This window comes from Pectinophora gossypiella, chromosome 2 (genome assembly GCF_024362695.1).
Source record: "Pectinophora gossypiella chromosome 2, ilPecGoss1.1, whole genome shotgun sequence".
NCBI classification, from domain to species: domain Eukaryota; kingdom Metazoa; phylum Arthropoda; class Insecta; order Lepidoptera; family Gelechiidae; genus Pectinophora; species Pectinophora gossypiella.
The window spans coordinates 10,326,469-10,349,955 of NC_065405.1; the positions used below are offsets into that span (position 1 = coordinate 10,326,469).

The 23,487-nt window shown below is 35.6% G+C and overlaps 1 protein-coding gene across 2 annotated transcripts in view; it reads left to right on the forward strand.

Annotated features, from left to right (window-relative positions):
• Positions 1–616: 616 nt before the first annotated feature.
• The window catches only part of LOC126374931 (uncharacterized), a 53,656-nt gene continuing 30,785 nt past the window's right edge, over positions 617–23,487 (forward strand). Inside the window, exon 1 of one of the 2 annotated variants that reach the window (XM_050021725.1) lies at positions 617–859. The gene's annotated coding sequence lies outside the window, so the exon portion shown is untranslated. Of the gene's footprint in view, positions 860–15,645; positions 15,860–23,487 lie in introns of those variants that run through there. The other variant, XM_050021719.1, reaches the window with a different exon arrangement.

Here is a 23,487-nt window from a genome sequence, read left to right on the forward strand (position 1 = left end):
GTGCATCTATACCTACCACACGCAATGGTATGCAAATATACTGACAAGAGACATATTTGCAAAGAAAAATAAAACTTCCTTGAGTTTTATTTACTCATTTAGCTAAATGCATGTGTAGGGGTGCGAGAGAAAAGTGGAGTATCTCAAAGATGCCTTATTTTGAGAATAAATTTACTATTTAAAAAGATCATAAGTAATGCAATAGTTAGTTTATTGTAATTAAAAATTTAGTACACATGTACTGCTTGAATAAAAACTATAATTACAATAAGTTGACGATATCAAATAAAAAGATACTTTAAAAACCTCAGAATATGAACGTGTGTAAAGTCAAATAAAAAAAATATATACAGAATAGATGCTATTTATTACATAACAGCAGTCTCTACAAACAATACGATATTACAGTCAATACCTTATGCAATGACCAGTAAGGGGATTAAAAAATCACAGCATCTTCATTCACAATACACAAAAGAAGCGTAAAATCACACCATATCAATACATCCAATTGTTTTGTTTCTCACCGATTTATGAAGCCCCGAAATTGACCGTACGAAATTCGGAAATTTAGAGTTACATCATTGAGCATTAGGGCCGCACAGTGTGGCGTTCGGGCGACCAGTCTTTACGCAGGCGTCACCATCGTTCCACGTCTGTTCGCGCGCGTTAAACTTATCCTACTCGTCACACATTTGTGACGATAAGTGGAGTGAAAAATTGCACTGAAAATACACATCTACAGCTGAAAGTTCTCCACACATTTTTCGGATTTCGCTTTCACTGTTTCCAAGACTAACTGTGACTAAGTTGACTTCGTTTACTTTGGCTGCCGGTACGCTAATTGCTGTTTGTTGAGGTAAGCACTTCTTTTCAAATCATACTTATTTAGTTTTAAGTTGTATTAGTTTATAGTACTTATATTTAATTAAAAACATCGTTGCAATGGTTTAACTAGAACTTAAACAAGTAATCTCAGTTATCTTAGTAAAGTTTAACGACGTCATTGTTTTCTCACCTGCTATTTCTAAACATTCCTTATGTCTCTTTGTCTTAATCGTATCTCAACATTTCTTTTAAATATTTTCTTTTCCCTCGCCTCCAACATTATCATTAGATCACTGGCCATCATTCATTCCTTTATCCCGGTCCTACAGACAATAAAAAGGTTGCTTTTGCGTGTTTGTGTCTATCGGACCAGCCGGGAACCAGTTTGAGTCCAGATGATAGTTTGTTATTATTTTTTGCCCGAAGGTCTGGAATCTTGGTACTTATATTCCAAATAGAACTACCGACTTACGCCGATGACTGCCACAGATATCTTACAATCTAGAAGATGTATTGCTTCAATAAATCCTGATGTATGCATTATTTTTGTACTCGCGCACAGTCTATATATAACTGATCTATTCATGAACTGTACGGAAACATGCAACCGTTGTTTATTAGGTAGGTAAATAGTATTCTAAATAATGTTTACTAGATGCCGCTGCGCGGTGGAGCGGTGATCTAATGTCTTACAGCAATAGCTATTGAAGCGGCAATAAAAGAAATATCTATGATCTTTACAATTTCTTGGACAAATATTGCGGTTAGTAATATTTGTTGCTTTCTATATTGCATGACGTCAAGAAACTTAGGCTTTCATCTAGTTGAAATATTTAATTAATTTAGTACAAGAGCTTTTATTAATTTATTCACTTAGAGGCAGTAAGGCTGGCCAAAACTTAAAAATAAATTTTGCCGTCTACTTTCCTAGTTTTCAAACCTATTTTGAAATCAAGAGGTTTGAAAACTAGGAAAGTAGACGACAAATTTTATTTATAAGTTAAATAAAGTTAAGTAAAACTAGGACACCTGTTTTCACTAAAAAGGATAAGTAATAATTATCATTGTAAATGTTCTTGGTTGTATTTTAAATATTAAATATAACTGTTTATATAACTGTAAATAAAACTATGTATGTTTGCATAAACAGTCTATATACGTCCCACTGCTGGGCACAGGCTTCCCCTCAATCGACCGGAGCGGGGATAGAGCATACTCCACCACACTACTCCACTGCGGATTTGTGAATGTATGTATTTTTACGAGTCCGAAGCACTAAATCATCTTACTTTTTCGGCCAATCAGGCGATTCAAGCCTGCAATATCCTTAACAAACAAGGGACAGTCTCACAAAGTGATTTCGACAATGTCTCCATCGGGAATCGAACTCGGACCTCTAGATCGTAAGCCCAACGCTCTAACCATTAGACCACAGAGGATTTATTATAATTTAGTTTTTTTGTTACCATAAACAGAATACATAATAAGTCCGTAGTACACACTGTAAAGTTGGGCATCGACTGCGGTCAGTCATTTGGATGAGTGACTTCTTGAGCCAATTTGATCTTCTTTGTTTCATTTGTCAAAAGCACATGTAATTTGTTTTGTCATAAGGGATACACCAGATTTTGTAAGATCTATTCGCAGGTTATTCTGGATGTGCGATTCAAAAACGAAGTGAAGTCCTTCCAGTTCCTTCTCGCTCTCAACTACAGTCGACTAATCTTAACCAGGTGGTCGGACCAGCTGGCTGGGAGTGTACCAACTGTCTTTCTCTTCCAGTAGACTCAAATTCTTCGACTCATGAATTAATTGCCGGTCGGACGGTCGACGCTTGTATTAATTAACTTTCTGTCTTCACCGGCGACTGGATTTACTTAAGATTACAGAAGATAACATATCCAGCTCGGTTCGTGTTTTAACGGGACTTTAATCGTAATGTTACAAGGCAAATACTTACTCGACGATAGTCACTGATGTTTTGTAATGTGTATAACAGAATTTACGATTTTTTGATAGGGAATGCAATCCCAATCTCGCAATATCTCGTCCAATTTTTCGGGATCAATCCCGAAGCATAATATGACGAGATCCCATTGGACGAATCTCCGTGGGTTATACTTTTTGTTTTGATTATGCTGATTTCCAAAGAAAACTTAATTATTTTGCTAGGTATGGTGAAAAATAAAGAATTTTGTTTTCTTTCTAAAAATATTTTGTTTTAATTAACTTCACTATCACAAACAAGCAGTTTTCATTGTATTCAGCCATCCAATTTTTTTTACGAGATCTCGAAAATTTCAAAATCGCGCGGGATCTCGAATTTGCAATATCGAGTCGGGATTGCTTTCCCTACATTTTGGTTATATGTAAATAGGAAAGAAAACATTATATTGCATAGATAATCTATTGTCTTGAGTGGTCAACTACTGACCGTACATACTTGATAAATTTTGATTCCGAATAATGCGTACTTGGAAGTCGTTATTGATGAATTCTGTTTTAATTTGCTTATGAAGATTGAAGCTTCTGGACGTTTGGGTAATTTCAATATTTACAATTCTCTACAAACCCTAAACTGATTACGCTTATCCATACATGCTTAATAAACACGTTGGTGCGTACGTATCTCGATAATGTGTGCGCTTGGTATCCTCTGGCTACCCGTTGTGCCCAGGAACTAATAAACATGACAAATTACCTCGTATCTTAAGTGCACAAGAGTGATAAGCCAGGGTAATGTCCTGGACCACATCCGCCGCTTTCCCTTGTAGGGTACAGTCTTTATGCGGGCTTGTGATAACGGCTAATGTTGCCAACGAAACCTTATAGTTTGCTATTAAAAAGGGAATTGAAATTGCAATGTGTATTACTTGTTATATTAGGTACTAGTGTACGCTTTTGTAGGCACCGCTACTGGTACATGTAGCCTGTTATCGATAGCAGGAATATATGGACTATACTTCATTGTATTGCTCCACTGCGAGTTGTTAGAGACTCCAATTGTCAAAGTTCAAGAAAAAAGTCATTTTCTTCTGCGTTCTTCTTCTCTTCTTCTATCGTGTGAGTTGTGAAGTGAATTACCAACCTCATCAACCCTGGTGTCAGGGTTACTATTGAGCCGCCAAATGCTCTATACGTTAGTATCCACAACGCACACCTTGAGCCATTTTTTGTTGATGAAAGTTATCGGACAGTCAACTTTTACGACATATTCCGAGTAATCAACCTTTTCAACGTTTATTTTCGTAAACACTTTTTTATAACGTAACTTATTGTAGATTTGGAGCATATGGCATTAACTTCTTCTCTTCTTTGCGAGTCGATGGCGATCGATACTAAATTTTTGCTGACCAATAATTGGCCACGCTTACGGCATTGTCAGTGGCTTCGTAAAGGTCTTTAATAGTGCAGGTGTTAGGGCACTTAGGACAGCACAAAAGGTATTAACTACTATACCGGATTCTTTTCGTACCTGGATAAACTTATCAATATAATACTAGCAATGTAACATGACCTAACAGTAAACTGCAAAACTATATTAGATAGAAGTTAGTGCAGCTTCCAATAAACTGCAAACTCGATAAGGACAATACCAGTTAGAGTTTACTGTTGAATACATTTCAGAACAAAGCATTGGGAATAAGTGGGAAGTGGAACATCGAATGAATGGAGATTACCTACGACAATAAAAGGATAGTTATGTAGATAGGTTTACATAATTCACGCCAATAATTCATATTTGAGATCTCTAAAGGACCAGAAGACAAACCTGCGTTATATTTTTTACAAGTAGGAACTTAAATATAGTGATAGTAAGTTGACATTGTTTTGAACTGTCGCGATCACTTATGTAAATAGTGTATTTTTCTTTATTCTAGCTGATTATCGTTTACTCGGGATCGGTCTTTCTAATTATATGCCGTCGAGCATACCAGTCCTTGGTCATCTCTGGCTATAGTTTCGCATTTTGGAAGATCTTCCTCCACGACTGCTTTCGAGGTGAGATAGACTCATCTAATGTTGGCATATTAAAGAGCAATTCAAAATTCAACAGACATTTCTCAGAATGACAGACATTCCTGCTACAAAACACAACGTCTTGGATCCATATTAAATACCGATTTAATTTGTACCCGTATATGATGCAAAACTGCAATTTCATACAAAATATATTCAGATCCATTTGTCTTCAGCCTGCAGGTACATTTTTTATGAGCCGTGGAGATTTCTGACCCTTCCGGTATACATTAGCTATTTTTAGCTTCATATTGTGGAAATGGGTTAATGCATGCTCAGGGTCTGCGATTCTACGGCAAAATGTTTATTCTCTATATAATTACGACTAACAGGAAGAATTTCGGTCTTAAAAGAAACGGTGAGTTGTTTAGAAATTATTTCTCTAAAGATTTGGAGTTTGACTTTGACTTTTTTTTTTGAGGACGTACCTATTTTTAGCAGGTTTTCATACCTATAAGCTAGCAATATAGTATTCAATTTTATTCACAATATATTTTGCTTATAGTTAATTATAAAAGCCAAAATGTACCTATTTCACTGTCTAATTTAAATTTTTCGAAAGTTATTTTCTGTAAGTTTATTTTAAATTCACTACAACTATCACACTGTATTAAAAAGAACTTTTTCACAAAAAAAACGGAACGGCTCTAATTATAAATTTATGTTTTGAGCCGGCGACCGTTGAAGGAACATCTGCATAGGGGAGGTAGTATTAACAAAATACTCCATATAACCCGCGCTCCCCCGCACATTTGCAAGCGGAATACAAACTGCCTTGTCAGGAGCAACTGTAAAACAAAGACAAGGGCTGATTTATGCTACTTTCCCTAAAGTACACGCTCGCGAAACGGAATGCTTGGTAAGCGTTTTCTTAGATCATTAATTTAAGACAAAGTTAGCACTTAGATAAATTTTGTTTTAATTCTTACCCTGCTTTGGTTGAGTGGGGTGTGAGCCATAAGCGCTCCCATTTGGTCGTTCAAGACATGGAACGGGGCCTTAGTCAAATTGCAAACGATTACGAAAACCGACAGTCTTATAAAAAATGTACAGGATTGACATTAAGGTAACATGTCAATCCCGTTTTTATTCGATACAACTATGAGGAGCTCGGTGGCGCACCGGTAAACGCGCTCGGTCTGCGATTGTTGAAGTTAAGCAACTTTCGCAAAGGGCGGTCATGGGATGGGTGACCACAAAAAAAAGTTATCATCTCGAGCTCCTCCTTGCTTCGAAAGGCACGTTAAGCCGTTGGTCCCGACTGTATTAGTAGTCGTTAATAACCATCAATCTGCACTGGGCCCGCGTGATGGTTTAAGGCCCTATCCATCCATAGGGAAAGCCCGTGCCCCAGCAGTGGGGACGTTAATGGGCTGATGATGATGATGATGAATGACAACTATCATTTTTTAATATCGTTTGCAACTTGCCTAAGACCCCAGGTTATGGCCCAAGCTTGACACCTTTGACGTACCTATTATCCGAACAAAATAATTATGATTTACTTCAAAAATATGTATTTAATAATTTATCGTAATTTCACAATAAAAATAAATAATAAATTCACATAATTAAATCCACCACAGGCTTCGTCAAACAAATAAAATAAAAATAAATAAAAAATAAGTAAATATGTATTGACATTTGATTATACCCGATCAAGTACATAGTTTAAATAGGTACCCAGAGCATCTGCAATTTTAATAGATGATTTCCGTAACCAGCCATTGAAGAAAGCGATCATTTTCAAACGATAAAACGGTTTCCAATCAGATTTTGATTACACGCAATATCTGGATTAAATGGATCGCTTTAATTTTCATATTACAACCCTAATTCTACAAACAATCCAGTTTATGTAGTACCACCGGAAGAAGGTAGTTGAGTACCCTATTTATCCGAAGCCCAATGGGAACAAACACCTGAGGCCAAATGCGGGGGTGGCCGATATAAATACAACTCTAATTTTAACGGCTACTAATAACTTTGGCAGTTCTAGTTCCACTGGCTATCGGTAACCGGGTTGCAGTACATTGCTACAGGGAACTCAAACGAGCCCAAAATAATAGCTTGTTGAATATCAGCCAATTATACGTGGACTCAGTAAATATTTATAAACTAAACTATAAAAAAACTTTCGTCTTTGATGTCTTGAAGTGCTTAAAGGTAGCACAGTACCACTTTATTAGTAGTTGTAGTTCGTACATCCTTTATGGCTTCGCTTGTATGAGAACAAAGAAGTTTGTCTGCTTACATGGTCATGTTTAAACATTGCACTTCGTACGATAGTTAAATAAGGTGGTTATGGTGTAAACAATCAACTTCTGAAGTATTTCTTCAATACCGCACTCAATGCCATATGAATTATATATTCAATGGAATATCACAGGCAAAATCTTTTATGAACGCTTCACGGAGAACAAAAACAAAAAGGAATGAAGACCGTTTTTTTTGGTTCTACTCAAATAAAACGTTTTATTCCACAAGAATAATATTTTTCCCGAACAAACCCATTACGATAATGTTTTGTCGAAGACTTTCAATGTAAAACCTGCTTCAACGCAAATTTGCACGAGAAATCTTTGATGATTTTTGATTATTGGAATTTTAATGCAATGTTTTGAAATTGCTTTAAGTATGCAGATTGCCTTGCGTTTCAAACCGAATATAACTTTATATGAATATTTAATACATTATGTTAACGTGTTTGCGAGGTTCGTGTGAGTGATATTGACACCGCGAGGGTGTAATCCTCGGAATTACGTGTATTGCAGTCATACGAACCGGGTCGGCAGCCGGTAGCCGCAGGTGGCTCGTGCAATACTGGTCACACGTTGCGGTGACATTCGGTAGGACCGGTACCTGTCAAATTTATGTCGGTTACAACACGCGGCGCAACTACTTGGTAAAACTGAATACGTAAGCGCGGCGAAATGTCGCCCTCTTTTCCTCTAACGTCTCATTTGTCTTTGTCATTTCACTCAGAAAACAAAACATGTATTAACTCCGCATAATTTTATCCCATATGTGTCACTTCACGGTTCCCAGGAAACATAATTACGCTCCTTATTCCCTCCCTTCGAACTTTGATGGTGGCCTTATGTTCGGCGGTCTACATCTACACAATTCGTAATATTTAGCCAGGATACCGAGACTACGCGGTCAAAGTGAAAACAATCGAAACGTTTAACGATTAAAGTGTGTTTTGGCTTGTCAGTGGTGTCATGAGAGCATAGAATAAAGGAGCACTGAACTCGGTTGCCTTCCGAGGTTGTCTTCCCCACACCTGAGGTTCACTCACACACCCATTAGTTCCGAGCGTGTACATAAGTAGCATCGAGATAGCTATCACGTGCTTATCACACATTATTATTCTTTATAAAGTTAATGCCAGCTATGAGATTATTCACCTTACGCAAATGATGGGAACTTCTAATTGTCACTTCTAGAAACGAAGGCGTAATAAAATTCAAATTACGCAAGTCTTAGTGAAGCGAATTAAATAATTCTTGGAATATCAAACAACTTACTTACTTAAATATAATATTATTTGTATCATGAACAGTTTGAGCAAGTCATCGAAGTAATAACGACAGAGATTGCTTTATAATTCTAGATCATGAGCAAGCGAAAATTGTATTTGTACAACTTTTTATCATATTTGAGTTGCGAGTATTTTTGAGATGTTCATTAGCTGCTTCATTATTCTGATAATTCATTGAGTTTGTCCTTTTTTAATAACATACTTACCTAATAAACTCAGTTTCTTGAATCCTAGGATAAGTAGAACCTCAGTAGAGTGTTAGTAGAGTGTACCTCAGTAGAGTGTTTGTAGTGTAGTAGAGTGTTCGCATATAAATAATGTTGATCATATTGGACACAACAATCTCCTTATTCGTCATCAACAGTAATGATACCTTTTTTTTTTTCATTTTTGACTTGATTCTTTGCCTGCACAGTTTTTCTTTATTTTGTTTCGGCTATTCCTGGAGAGTGACTGGACTTTTATAGCAATCCGTGTGACTATTTTTAAATGCGATCGTCACGAACACTCCATCGTGACGAACCGACGCTTGACAGAGCCGGTTTGATAATTATCAAATTAGTTCTACTATAATAATTAATTGCCAGTGATTTTGAGCTGTGATTACAGTGAGATTTTGACATATGTCAACATATATCTTTGTTTTTGTCAATTACCTATGTTTTTTGTAGATATTTTTTTTATAAAGGCGCCGAATATTCTTTTGTTGAGTTGTTTTATGTTTTGCTCTTGACAAAATGCTATTTTCTCGATTAAAAATAAAGGGAAAAATTATATTAAGTTTATTTTATTATTACTTATTTTTTGTTAAGAAAAAAACATCAAGGTTGTCCTTATAACCTGTCCTAGCAAGTTATTAGCGGATTACCAGGAGCCTATATAGTTAGTTGTTAATGCGCATGTGCGGGCACAAAAAGACGAAATCCACTTACAGGGAACGTAACAAAAAGCGCTGCAAACCCGATAAAGCCTAGTAATTGTGGACGTCATCGTAATTCTAGTCTGGCATTCTTGCCCATTCAGTTTGTGGTTAATAATAATAATAGGCCGGGAGCAGGTGCGTGCGCGGGCGCTGGGAACGGGCCCGATTGTAAAGAACCAAGCAATATAAAGCACAGTTATTAAGGTTCGTCCCATTTATTGAGCGTGGAAGTATGTGTTAAAAGAAGAAAGGCAACCAGGAAGACATTGTGCGGTGAGAAGTTTTTCACGGCGTTGATACATTTCTTGTTTAAAGTTTAACTGATACCCGTATAAATATTTTTATGTTTTTAAAACATATTTTTTTCCATAAGTCGTCATATGTAGTAAAACCCACTGGTAGTAAAATAAAATTACCATTTATGTGCTTAAAGAAGTTGCTCGTTTGACTTAATTCAAAGAAGAGCATCATTAGAAAGGCCTTTACTCAGAATAAACCCATAAACTTAAGATACGAGTACGAGTTATGTTATACACACTTAAAAACTAAATTTAAATAAATTACAGTGTGGATCATTTCGTTAACTATTAATAAGTCATCAGAAGACGCATGAGGATGATGATGCTTATTGGTGATATAAATAAAAAAAAAGTGATTGCAAATATGCAAGGGGCCTTAGTAAAATTATAAACGATTACGAAAAACGACAGTGTAATCGAATAAAATGTATGTCAATCTTATACATTTTCGTTATAGTTTACAATTTGACTAAGGCCCTAGGTGTCAGAATGATCGATCTTAAGGAAATCAATGTCAAGTTGGCTTCTGGTAGCTTGTGACTCTGCCTCCAAGAGTCTGTCACAATCGACATATCTACGTACAAAACCAGAAACAAAGAAAAGCTTACACTCACACACCTCAGATAGTAAGGGAAACAGGCCGTGGTGTAATTGCAGAGCTTTCCACAATAAATGGCCGTCGTTAGAGCTGTAGGGCCATTATGTGGAGCTGCAAGCCGACCCTGCAAGGACCATTGTGGGACCACTCAGACCCTCGTTAGAGGTCTCACACTAATTACTCAAGATTTAATAAAAAATGTAGTAAATAAAGCTGGAGCAGAGCTGTTATGTCATATTCATAGCTGAGCATTTGTTAGGGATTTGCAGTTATGTAATTACGTTTTCAATTACCATCGTTACTACATTTATTTCTAAAGCGTTTGGATTTTTATAGTAATATACTTAGTGGTTGTTTATAAACATGAGAATCGAATCGGAGAACTGAAAGTAGAGATGAAAGTAAAGTTGTAGTTTGCTAAATATTGCTTCGAGGAAAATGTAAATATACATTAAAATTGTATAATGTTATAAAACATATATATTACATAAAAATCATGTAACTCGAAACTAGATCATTTAAAAATAAGAATATAATCCTTGAATTTAAAGAATCGCACAGCATTGCAAGACTACAATCGTTATCTTCAAAAATTGAAATTTCAAAACAGTTTATGGGAACAACTGAACGTCTTAAATGGAGGTTAAAACATTTGGATTGTCTGCTTTAATTATGGTACAACAATAACATTCTTCTGTCCAAATATGAATTGTTATATTTGAATATAATACGTCGGTAACGCTTATTAATGTGACATTGAGCATTGTGGAGTACGAGTGTTTGGATGGTGCATAGGCGTGAATAAACCTACTGTAGAAGCAGACAATACTGTCTTTCGCACAAACACATAATACAATTATACAAAATATTAGTAAATATACGTAAATAATAGTATTTGTACCCGCACATTGAATATCTACATCTTGTGTTCACTAGATCCATATCAAGTTATATTATAATATCCACATGAATTGCGTAGCTATTATTTGCATTGGTTATAATTTTACTTTTAAAGTAAGTCACCTAATTATCCTGATATGTAAACAAATGAACTGTGTTAGTCATACTAATGATAGTCGTGTCAGCCTTATACAGTAAAGTTTTACAAGTTCCAAAATGTTTCAAGTGGTCCATTAAAATGACTAACTTTAATATTTGGTAGAAAATATATGTACAAGTTTACAAACACCAGAATTTACGGGTAATACATATATTTAGTATTTATTTTACCATGTAGATTTGAGTGTAAAATCTAATTGACATCTATATAATCTCTTGCATTTACTTACAAGTAATAAATAGGTACTTATTTTTCATGTATGTATACAGCGTCACTTCAGATAAGTATAACAATTTAACAATATATTACTACGGTACCTAACTGGGTTCAATTTAGTTCATTATACTTTCTGTGTTTCTGTGCCTAGTCTTCTCCACTCCATTACTTTCCGATCTACTCTTCTCCACTTCTTCTTCTTTTCGAAAAATAATACTTATTAGTAGAACATGCAAAAAACATATTACTCATTCAAAAGACAAATACGACGCGCAAAAAGCTCATGCAGTCTCTAAAATATATTTTACTACATTCATGAAAATTCACAATATAGCTAAAAGCAAAGCAAATGAAAGCTCCACGCCCAACCAGTAGAATATACTAGCTAATGCAAGCCAAGCCTTAATGACAGACAACCTTGGAAGGTCAGGGAACCTAGCTAGTCTATCATAACGATGCCGCGGTTTCTTCTGGCATCCTGTGCTACTTGTTTCTGCGCCAGGTGTGACACTCTTCGTTTTGTGTCATCACGTTCAATATTAAATTAGTTGATGGAATGTGATCCTGTAGGAGCTGTAGATACCTAAGTAAGTACATGCCTTAGGTAGACTGTATGGATTGGGATCTAAAGTACACTTTAAAAAAATGGCTTTTATTATGCAACGTACGGTGCCTTGTCCCTCGGCAATCATCGCATATCCGAAAATAGGCTATCTATGAATCGTTTGTTCTATAATTTGTATTCGGAAATACGATGATTGCTTGCCGAACACTGTAAGCTATATTTAAAAATTGTAATCACAGATTTAAATTTCGATCATGTTAATAAAATACGCACACAAAAAAACGAACTCTTATTTTGGTTTCTTGCATCACAAGCGCTTATGTTATAATATTTTTACATTTTAAGTATTAAGAGCTATATTATTTATAATTTATCTAGGTGTTTTTGGGAAATTGCAACACAACATCGTTAATTAAATAAAAATACGATAAAAAAGTAGAATTATAATAAACTTAGCACAATCTTATAAACAAAATCGCGCCTACAGTGCGCTCGCTGTTACAAAGATCCAGACAGACCTTGTTTGTGAAGTAGGTATTCATAAAAATACTATTCCATTAAAATATAAACATAAACTGAAGGTCAGACAAGGCCTGGAACGAATCCGTGATAAAGTTTCATGCTAAAACGTGATGATACTCAGATTTGGAAGGATCTTTATGTCTTTTGCTCACGAAATCTTTTAATACCGCCAGTCAACAAAGCTTTAAGACGTTGTAGGTACTCCCAAAATGGACGTGTAAATCAATCCAGAGAGATTAAGTACTGTCTTCGAGTTGCTATGGATCCTCTCAGTAATTCCTAAAAGCATAAATAAATATAGTATAGATATATTAAGGGACGCTCGTAAGTTTCACAGGTGTCTAAACTATTCCGGACTAATATAGTAGTTTTAATGGCGTCCTCTCATGCCCGACATGATCTTTTTATGGCCTTTTTTGTAGTGTACAGTGTGTTAAAGTGAATATCATCAAACTTCAAGTCGCGGCTTTTTATCACTACAGGTTTTTACCATGCAAACAACAGTACCTAAAACCTTGGAAGATTTTCCTTACATGTCATACCTGTTGCGTTTTATAAACCGATTTCCTTATTACCTATAAGTCACTTTATCACTTGCGGTTTTAAAGTCACAATTCGCTTTAAGTAGAACCGAGTTTTCTTGTGGAATATTAAGTAAGTACTAGTCATCCTGGTACATTAAAATTGTTAAGTTTTTGTGAGGCAGCGTGATGAGTAGAAAGTAAGGGAACCTGCACATCTAACCTATTATCGGAGGTGAACAACGTTCATTGTTTCAAAGCAAGTTTTATAGAACAAAGCTCTACGGAAGAGGCGATCGATATTACAGGTAATCGGATTGCTGGCCATTCCCCTGACACTACAGGAAGTGACCCCACTTAATGGAAGACTGAACTCAATAAGCCTTTATTTTCCCTTGCTCTGTGTTCCATATTTCTCGCAGGGACGATTAGACGCAAATGCACTAGTTACGTTTAGTTAGTCAATGTGGAACAAGTTAGTTCTTTGTTTTGTTTGTCATTTTTTATAGATTTGCCTCAGATGGGCTACTTTAAAACAACAATACAGTTTAAAATCAAGGTGCCCAGTCCGATGCGAACCGCGGCCCAGGGTGCCGTCAGAGGATTGCATTTCTAAATCAATCGACCTTTGCGGGTCGATAGCTATAAGCGCTGAACGACGACCACGCCGGCGGATCGGTGTCTTGAAGCCTGCATGGCTAGTATAACCGGGTCGTCAGGATCGTACGTACATTACATCCTTTGGGTACCAATATTTTTTTAAGTAGATAGGTACCGCTCTAAGCGGGATGTATTCGTAAGAAGCAACTATCAGGGGGTTTAAGTTGTGCGGAGCAGAATCGAAGAAACGTTTAAAAGCTAATTTGAGCCATTGGGCAAAGCTCGAAAGACCTACACCAAACTGCACATTTTCACTGCGTGGAAACCACGGATTTCCCTATGCTTTTCGCATAGAACAATTTTGTATCACCTGTAAGCGGTAGACTAGGGAGGGACTCGCCTGAGCAAAGACACCCGCTGCATAGGTCATGATTGGAATTTAAACACGAACACTTGTTTTATCTATAAATAAGTACCTATATAATTTTGAAACATATACCTCCCATTGTTGGACACAGGCCCCCCGTAATCAACCGGAGGGGGTATGGAGGATACTCCACCACGTTTCTCCACTGCGGGATGGGGGTGTTTTACGGGTAATCTGGAACCGAAGGCGTAACAGCTTAGGTCATCATCATCAGCCCATTAACGTCCCCACTGCTGGGGCACGGGCATTCCCTATGGATGGATAGGGAGATCGGGCCTTAAACCATCACGCGGGCCCAGTGCGGATTGATGGTTATTAACGACTGCTAATGCAGCTGGGACCAACGGCTTAACGTGCCTTCCGAAGCACGGAGGAGCTCGAGATGAAAACTTTTTTTTGTGGTATCCTATGACCGGCCTTTGCGAAAGTTGCTTTACTTCAACAATCGCAGACCGAGCGCGTTAACCGCTGCGCCACCGAACTACTCACAACTTCGGTATATCTCCTTAATTTTGAAAGTATGACGTGTGTATAAATCGTCCATATTCCTATGCGTCGTCAACCGACATGATTACACAAGCGACGTAAACTAAAATTCAACTTCATTGAGTAAAAAAGGGAGGCGACAAGTTGCCTTGAATCATTCATGTCCATTCATTGCGACATTACCAGTAGGTACGTCATTTACCATGCCCTTTCCAGTCAGAAGGTAAAAGCTTGCAAATTGATGACAAGTGGCTGGACGTTTTTGGACCTTATTTAAAAGCGAATACAAAATGGTATGCTCAAATTACAAAGAATCACAAGGTTGCGTCTGGGTCGATTTGCAACGCTTCTTTTTAATGTTCTACGTTATTTTTCTCACGAAACTGGACACGTAGGTGTACTAACACAATGCAAGGTGTCAAACATAACCACGTTGAGACGAATTAGCATAATGATGTGTCGTGTTACGATGTGCATGTTATTATTACTATGAAATGGTTGTATAAACAATTTTACGTATTATGCAATTGATTACTCTAAAAACTCGTATCGAATTAGGCACAACAGTCACTTAAACGACGTCAAAATTCATTGCTTTTCGCCATACAAAGACCATGATATTTATGTAAGTATGCTAAAGTGAAAAATACCGCAAGTATGAAATACGCTCCGGCATTTACTCCTGCAGGCGGAAAAGAAAAATTGAATTTGAAAAATGATTTCCCACATTTTATACGGGACGTAACTATGGGAAACGTTGCCGTCGACAATTTCACCTGGGATATTATAATCTCATTCCTGAATCGAATTTGTTCACGTGCGAGAAATCCCGCCTGACAACGTATCGCGTTTACTTTACCAAAAGCATTTCCTCCTTCGACAATGTTGTTGAAACACGTTACATTGCTTGTTGTGTGTGTAGTGAATGTTAGAGGTATGATGATAAAGAAGCATTGGAGACCGGGTTAGGCGAGGTTGCCTTTACTAATGGGTGGAATCGTGATGACCGACCCAGCCGCTGCGAGCCGCTTCGAAATATCTTAGTCGAGTGCGAGGTTCCTAGCGGTGTGAACGAACGCGCGAGTCCTTCTTGCAATCACATGATAGTTTTCTGATAAGTGATTTGTTTAGTAAACATTAGCCTTTTTCAAAAACAAGACACAAAATTTGTGAGAATTTTTCAGTTATGTGCAGTGATTGACGTTGGAATCTTTAGTTTGGTTTTGGAACGACCCTTATTGAACTTTGAAGGTATGTCGGAAATTCTTTGCTAAACTTTGAAGCTCTTACTTGAACTGTAAATTTTAAGTTATGCATAGCTTTGTGAGATTTACTACATTTAAGTAAGAGGAATGTTAGATACCTATATTTATTATTTAAGTAACTGTCGAGACGTTAACTTTTAAATCCTTATTCAAAATTGATAAACAATTACCATAATTTAAAGTTATTTATTGAAATAATTAATTTCTACAAAAAAATATATATATATCTATTAAAACGCTATCTTTATGTAGCCCCGTTTGTCAATGTTAGAATTAAGTAAAAAACTATTTGAAAAAGCCCAAAACATCGAATGAAATTAATTGTTCCGCGACTATTTCGGCTTATCTCTATTTAAATTAATTACCTGCGAAATAAAACCTTAATGTCATGTGCTAAATTGCAACATCATTTTAAAATATTTTTTCATTTAAAATGCCACATAATAAAACCTAGACCCAGTTTTGTAAGTCTATATAGGTAAGAGTAAGAAATCTGTATGACAATTTATTCTGTTTCAAAAATGGGTATAATGTCTCATTAGACGCACCTTTTTAGTGTAAAACGTAATAAAAATGCGGCAACTATTTTTTTTTATTTTAAACTGAACTTGAATTAATTTGATGTGAAGATTCAAAGACATAAGGCGTGTTCCGGTTTGTAGTTGAAGGTCGAGATGCATCAGAATTCCGTAAGATGACTCATACAATGCAATAACAATAAAATTGTAATACAATTCAAATTGTATCGGTATTACAACTGGAGTTCAAACCAGAATTACAAGTCGAATTTTACAACTAAATTATACTGTTTCACTATGGTTTAATGGAAGTGTTTTGAGCCTAGAGGAATAGAAAACATATTCCAATTACGCAATTTTGAGCATATATGTATAAAATTGTCCATTGTAGACGGCAGTACGGACCCATCTATCACGTTGGTCTAACAGAAAGTTCGGTGAGGCGGGTACATAGTTCATCTCGTGATGGATGTACCTCTAACTACCCCAATCTGGATATAATCGTGAGCTTACGATATGTTACATTTATAATTGTCCAATGCACTTCTTACAGTTTACTATGCGTTAGAACCACATAGTTATCTGACAACATCGTGCATCAACAGCTGAAATTAACGTCATAACTTTTAATTACTTTAGTTAATTATCACGCCAATTCAGTAAAGCAATTGAACTTTGTTGATATTTTCCCAATAAAGCAGTGCATTTAGCAGATTAATTCATTAAGATATCATAACAAACAATACAAATAAATTTTACTCGACAGTCTTTGAAACGAATGCGTAATCCTATTATAATAATGAATAATATGACAAGAGGAGTCGATTTAGTGGATTATCATAATTCTAACATAATTTCAAGAAATTAATACTGACTTCAGTATATAACCAGATCTAAGTAATAATTTAAACAAATATTAAGATTAGCAATAATAGGACCTAACACAATACTTATAATGTTATATTTTACGTAGCAATTGATTTTTTTATCAACCTAGAAAAGAGAGAACTAATAATTATACTTATAATAAAAAGGCAAACATGACGTCATGTTTATTTCATAAGATAATGATAATACTAATAGGTGGAGGTAACTTCTAGGAAATTAACAAAGTATTCTATGACAAATTGGTGATTGGCACTTTATCGTAAATTCTTTTGCAATGTATCACCTCAATACGGATCTGTATAGGCATTTTGTTGATTTGTCAAGGATATCAAGGTAATATTGTATTGTTTTTCGCGAAAATCAATAATCAATTAATCAAATTGTATACAAAAGTTTAAAATTAATTAATTCAATACTATCGATGGAGTTAGAACTTGAATAGTTTATTAGTTATCTTCTGGATTCAAATTTTTACAATATAATTATGTAGTTGTTCTGGCATTGCAAACAGAAAAAAAAATGTATATGTTTACTACGAATACAGTTAGAATCTAAGTTTATAATAAAAACACTAATCAGAAAACAATCTTAACCTAAAATTTTAGCAAAATTTTAATTTTGAATGTAAAGAGGACACCTTAACTAGGCATGCGCAATTTAACGCATGATTAGCATATATGCCATCATATTCTGACTGAGTACTTAAGTGTGTCTACTATGTTAAGTGGCACATGTGATAATAATGTGCTGTGGAATATGACCATCTACTTAATAGGATTTTGTGGTTAGCACCTATTACCTACCTACTTAAGTACTTACTTTACTTGATGTCATTTCTCGTATGCAATTATTTTGGTTATTCGCCTGTTGAATTCCTTTTCGATATTCAGTACGTTCACTATTGCGGTCTTTCGATATTACGACTGTTGATTTTATAATCCGGACCTTTCCATTTTGTTGGGCTATCATGGGTGACTAGGGCGATATGTGATCATCAAATCTATCTCAGGACGGCAATAGGTACCAAGTGCACAGCCGCGTTGTCTTCTGAAGACTTCTACCTTCTCACTTATATACGCATTCACTGGTGTACTCGTGTTCGTTGGTATACGTCTGTTAAGTTCAGTCGCTCTCGCATCGGACTTACAGCCATTTTAAAAGCTGCCTCGGAAACGCTGTTTGAATCATCTGATTCTTTAGGAATTTTCTTGGCATCATAGTGACAGGAATTCCTAGTCTGCGTTGCGTGGGATGTTTGCACGGGAAGTAATGAGGATTATATAGTACGTCACTGAAGGAAACTCCTTTATCTCTATGAAAGCAGATATTGGAGCAGGAAACTATTACAAGCCGCGACGAGATGAGGTGCCACTCAACGCCCTGTGCACCGCACGAGTCTCTGAACGGAGCCTTAATTATGAAAGGGTATAAAACATTGCAGAGGTATTCAGTTACAAACAATTTGTCAAGTTGGCTCATCCATTATAGACGGCGATACGGGTCACCACTTATCACTAGCAGAAAGCAATTCGATAGGGTGTGGCTTTAGTTTATCTTGCGATGGATGTATCTCTGACTACCTTAATTGTAATATAGTCGTGAATACAACAAATTTTTGGAGCAAGCTCCCAATAATGCATATATTGCATTGCTCCGATGCAATTTCTGTAGCTCAGCATTGAATTTACTAACAACGACTCCTATATTATCATACATAAACATCTATATGCATGGCGATATTTCGATTTATTGTTATTTTGTATTGTATTATATCGCTAATAATCCTGACCTTGCGACATTGGCCGTCAGATTTATTTTAAGATATTTACATACGTGACTTCAGATTACATACGACGTAGATTTTTTAGGCACAGCACTGTATCATCAGAGATCTCATAAATCATTTTTAATTGCACCTTTTTACCTAAACTACGGTAATGTATACAAATATTGTATTTTAATTCCGTGACCGTGATTCGTCTTGTTTTAATACTATCTGTGACTGATTATTAAATTAAATATCCTGAAATAATAAAAAATGCGCCCTTTATTATATTTATTTATTTATTTTATTTTAGCATCTGATCTGCAGTGCTTTAATATTAATTTTTAAGTACGATTATCATTCACTCGAGTACCATTAGTGTGTTGGAAGATAAAATATATAGGTATTCTTTTCAATAAATACAGTTTTAATTTTGAAATCTCAATAGACAGAAGTAACCGTCAAGGAAAGCCCGATATTCGTAATTTATATTCCAACGTTTCAACGTATACTATCTGTGATATATTAGTCTGTACATTTTCATTAACTTGCTATTCAACTCCCTGTGGGTTTATCTGCATAAAATGAAGTCGGTTTGATATCGAAATCGATCCAGTAGATTTTTCCGCACGCGCGTTTTTATACGATATTCACTTGGCCGAAAGCTAAGGGCTTTCTTCCGGTAGCACAGCAAGATACCCTAAGAGCAAGTCCACACGCTGCGCTGTGGGTACGTTGCGATATCGGAACGGTGACAACGATCCCAAAGACATGACACACGGTGCATTGCGACGTTGTGGCTCTCAGTTCTCTTCTCAGGACAGTTCATTGTGATAGCAAAACATTCTATTATGTGCATCTCAGATGACTGCAGTTAGTGGACAGAAACCCAATAAGCATGAAAGGAAAGCGAGTGAAATGGATTACGGGTCGATAGCATCATATTTCATCAATAAGATATCACCTAGGTAATCCGACATCGTTTTACTTTCACTATGTCACGACGAGTGTATTACAGAAACTCCATATCTAATCGCCTTAGATTAAACGCAATGTTATAGTGTATGGGAGAGATTTCTTATCACTATCGATATGGAGTTAATAGAATAATGGGCACGTTTAAATACGTCTTTCTGAACTGGTCATCTGGGTTTGTCAGTTTAAAATGTTTACTTTCACTAAAACATTTCCCGCTTTACTTCATAATTTATCATGCAGTGGACGAGACAGAATAAAATACATCAGACCCTTGTCAGGCAAACGATACGGCTTCTTTTATTTACGCTATAGTATTTTCCATCCCTTAGCTAGTCCGTTTGTCACTGCTAGAAAAATACCTCCTCTCTCATGTTTTTTACCGTAATATCTGACATTGTTAAAGACTTTCTTCAGAAATAATTAAAATGATTTAGTGTTACCACGATGCTGCTCTGCTAATGCTGAACGGTGTTGAATCTCTTATGCCAGTGACGATTTATTTTTAATTAGTCTTGACAAGATGTAAAACATCCCCAATTTCTTAGAATTACATTTCAACAGCTCACCTATATTTTTTGAGTAGTGGTACTAAATTGATCGATAAACGATCGAAAAATGTAAGGTTTGACATTATAGTTTCTTCAACAACGTTGAGCTCGATCGATTCTAAATAATTTTCTTTGACTCGGTGAGGTGTGGGTACTTAGTTCATATTTGTGGCGCAGATAGCGTTGATGTATAATAATATGTTCCTACTTTGCTTGTACACTTCCTCAAAAGTATGAACCTGCTGTTATTCGAACCCGCAAACCTTGCCTCACGCACGTTCACTGCCATATTGACGGAACCTAACGGAAGGAAATTATCATAATCAATGATTAAGGTAAACGATAACAAACAAACTAATGATTCATGTTTTGAATAATTTTGTATTTTATACGTGTCAACATTATCAAAGCTTGTATAACCTTAAGAGACACGGTTTACATTTCACAGCCTATAACACATTCAACAACTTCCAAATATGACATAACTACCACAAAACTGTTACATAATTCAATATAAATTCAAAGATGTCGTGTTCTGTTAGTCCAACAAATTATATTTCAATGGGATTTCGAACACATTTTATAAACAAGTGTTCAGGCACTACCGAACAGATGTTAAAACATGAAACATTTCACTTACTAAGTACTAAATAGAATCAATGTGCTGTTTTTAGGTAAGTAGTTTTTGAGATCTAGAATTTTAGGACTATTTGAATACTAGATTGTTTAACGGGACTGGAACAAAATAACAATTTATTCTATCTAACATAAATGGGATAACAAAACAAGCAAAAGCAAAGTTTTTGCAATGGAAACATTTTGAGAAAGGCTGGAAAAGTTAAATTTAATTTAATAAAGAACATTAATTTAAAAAATATATGAAATATTTTCTGCCGTCTATTATCTTGGACATATTCAAAGTATACGAAGAAGTTGACTGAAGGTTCATAATATCATCATCCGTATGACGCCCACTGCTGGGCATTTTTTCTTATCTAGCCTACGGGTCCCACTGCCGGAAAAGGGCCTCCCTTCGTTTCAACCAGGATTCTCTCTTCAGTGCTTCCTCCGGCCAGCCTTGCATAAAAACGGAGAGAATAAAAAATAAAAATTCAAATAATAAAACCATTTAAACTAATCAACGGCCAGTAACACACATCTACCTCTTTATCTTAGAACACTAACACCAACAAAGACTGCAAATTGTCTTCTAACAAGCTGTGTTGTTATGTCTATCTCGTTACAAATTATAGGCCGAAATCGAATGAATATTTGAGGTGATATTATACTATATAGTTTCAATATAGGGCTATAAAGCGTTTATTAACTTAGGTAGTCAATAATGAGACACGAGTCGTCGAGTGCACGGCCGTAACTATAATTGGGGTCAATCATATTTATTGACGGATTATGTTTAAATTGACTATTATAGCAATTACTATTTACTTAACAATAGTGTAGCCTCGTTACGCGATTTACCGAAATTCAAATTTTAATGGAATAATAAAGAATCGTAAAATAAAAGCTTCAATGTAGATGTTTATGTAGTTTTTGTAACACGGAATTTATTTCATTGTCGGTAAATTTTTCAAAAATCTCATCAATACTTAAGTACTTATCATAAAAGAAATCTTCAACATTTTAAATTTATAGTCTCATTTATTACAGCTGTGAGCTGATTTTTACATTTATTTTGATTAAGAAATATTAGGTCTACTGCGAATCGAACTTGTCACTCAAACGAAGGCTATAGGTAATCTATATTTGTGCGTTATTTAATTCCAAATAATGTACCTTATTTACAACAGACACATTCCGGCCACGTTTCCACGTACACAAAATATAATGGAACGTCAATTTCCGGGCTCTTCAGACTGCACTTTCCGTCTTTTCTGTGCACGGAAAGCTAGGTGCCGGATCCAATGGCGTACTACTTTATTACTGCTTTAGATTTCTTTTCAGAGGTCTTTCATACTTACGTTTTTGAACGCAGATTATAATGGTAATCGAATGTTGCAATTTTTTCAGTTCATACCGTTGGTATAGATAAATTCCCGGTAAATTAATTTCTAGGATGGTAAATATAGAGGAGACCTAGGCCTATAATACGCAACGGTAGGACGATATTGGCTGATTGAATAGAATTTACTTCGGTGGCTGCTAGACAAATGCAAGCAAATGAAGACGTTAATAAGTGATTTTTAAAAGATATTATTACAAATCATAGTTTTGAAAACGTAGCATATGTTTTAGTTATTTTTCAGAGACTAAATTCTAAATGCACATTTCCCATGTAACAGATAAATTTTATTATGGGCCTATTAGGCATTGAGTGCAGTGAATTCCTCATTAGTTACGAGTGTTACTCGTTGTAATATGTTATCTGTGACAAGGGTTACATCTTCCATCTTCCTATGCCGATAAAACTGTCAATTACATTAGACAAACACGGAAATTATTTGAATTAATCCTGATAATATTATGAATGCAAAAGTTCGTGAGGATGTAAGTAGATACTTTTGTGTGTTAGTGGCTCTTTCACGTAAAAACTACCTATTCGAACAGATTTTAATGAGAGAGTAAATAGAGTCATACATCAGTTTACCTCATAGGCCTCATATATATTTTATGTAGATGTAACGTAAATTTTTCAAAATTTAACAATTGTCAAGTAAGGAAAAAAAAACGTAAAAAATACAATAAAATACAAAAACGCTTTATTGCACATATAAACACAACACTAAAAACAATTACAAATGTGACAAGAGAAGAACAGTCGGCGGCCTTATTGCTAAATAGCAATTTCTTCCAGGTAACCTGAAAGAAAAGAGCAAAATTAAAGAGACACGATTCTTCTGTCGATTGTTATAATAATGCTCGAGAAGATAAAATAATTAATAGGAGCTCAATTAATCAC